The sequence below is a fragment of the Apium graveolens genome, chromosome 3, assembly GCF_009905375.1.
Source record: "Apium graveolens cultivar Ventura chromosome 3, ASM990537v1, whole genome shotgun sequence".
NCBI lineage: Eukaryota > Viridiplantae > Streptophyta > Magnoliopsida > Apiales > Apiaceae > Apium > Apium graveolens.
In genome coordinates this window covers 49,338,650-49,340,665 of record NC_133649.1, presented here as the reverse complement: position 1 = coordinate 49,340,665, position 2,016 = coordinate 49,338,650, and positions in this window count along the sequence as shown.

The window sequence follows — 2,016 nt, the reverse complement described above, 5'->3', positions numbered from 1 at the left end:
CACAACAAAATCAATCAAGTTGATTTTGGTACCCAAGTTTTCTTGGGTCCAGCCTTGTTAGTCTTTTTCCTAGACTTCATTCCTCCTGCATCTTTTGACTTAGGTAGCTTTGGGTCAACCTTGGTCTCAGATATGGTTAGTTGAAGTGTAGGGTTAGTCACGGAATCATTTAACACATTTGATTGAATTTGATAAGGCATAGGTTGTGCAAACATGTTATTCCATATAGGCATATTGTATGGCATTTGAGGCATACTAAATGCAGTAAAATAAGGATTGTTAATATATGGCATGTTTGCAAAATGTGTATGGGGATTCTGGTGAGACATAACAGGCATAGCATGCAGAGGTGACACAGACATGTTAGGCATGGGAGCATTTTTAACAGATTTGCAATTATCAGATAGGTGATTAACACTTTTACAATGCACACAGCTTTTTCTAGGAGCATACCTATCAGGTGTGTAATTTTTATGTTTATTAATCCCTACCTTCCCATTTCTTTTAGATTTTCTTTTAGTTTCCTTCTTATCCTCAACCAACTTAAGCCTATCTTTTAGCTGATCTAAAGTCATGTGTCCTATATTCACCTTACTGACATCTCTGGATGTGCTAGCTCCTTCTTTGACAAAGTTCTTGAGAGTTGAATCATTCTTTTTATTGAGATTTTTATTTTTAAAAGAAATTTCCTGTTTTAATTGATGAGCCTTCAACGGATGCTCCTTTTCTTCCTTCAACAGATAACTTTCATCATCCGTTGATTCCACATCCGTTGACAATCCATCAATTAATTCTAACTCCTTTTTGTCTTTCTTCCAGGCATCCTCACAGAATGATTCAATTCCCTGAACCTTTGCAATCTGAACACTAACATCCCTAGATGTTTTCCAGGCCTTGATTACCTCTTGCTCACTTTCTAACTGTGTAGAAAGAATTTCTACTTTCTTAACAGCTTCTGCTAGTTCACTCTCGACAGTCAAGCATTTAAGTTTTATCTTTTCAAGCTCAATTACCTGATCCTCTAACACAGCATTCCTATCACTTAAAAATATATTATTCTCCTTGATCCTAGTGTTTTCTTTTGCTAGTGATTTAAGGGAAACACGCAAATGATATAATTCATTGGTCATATCATTTATGGCTTCATTGCATTCATGTTTAGAAAGCTGAGAGAGATCAGTAGTAATTACCTGGTTGCTTGATGAACTAGTTTCATTTTCATCAGAATTAGCCATCAGGGCTAGGTTGACATATTCCACATCATCATCTTCATTTACCCCATCTGCTGCCCAATCATCTTGAGTGAGAAAAGCTCTTTCCTTTTGTTTGAGCAAATCAAAATACTTCTTTTTGTAATCAACTTGCTAAAATTTCTTTTTCTCAGAATTTGGCTTCCTACACTCACTTGCAAAGTGTCCACTAATGCCACAGTTGTAACATTTGAACTTTGATTTGTCCACCATGTTTTTGTTTGGCTTAGTGAACTTTGTGTTTTTCCTGAACTTCATTTTTGCAAACCTCCTGGACAGAAAGGCCAAATGTTCTTCAATATCATCAGATTCATCCTGATTGGAATTGTCTTCATCCTCAGCAACTTGCTCTTTACCCTTGCTTGATTCTGATTTGCTTGTGCCAATTTTGAGACTTGGCATTGTCTTCTCCTCATTCCTGGCTTCCATCTTCTCACTGTCAGCTACAAGAGCAACTGTTCCTCCTTTTCTCTTTCCCTTTTCTAACAGCTCATCCTGCTCCATTTCAAGTTCATAAGTCTTTAGAATTCCATATAATCTTTCAAGTGTGAAGTTCTTATAATCTTGAGAATTTCTCAAAGAGACAGTCATGGGCTTCCATTCCTTTGGCAGAGACCTAAGAAATTTCAAGTTAGAATCCTTGACTTGGTACACTCTACCATACAGCTTCAATCCATTCAATAGTTTCTGAAACCTGTTGAAGGTATCATTTAATGATTCACCTTCTTCAAAGTGAAAATATTCATACTGTTGAATAAGAAGCTGC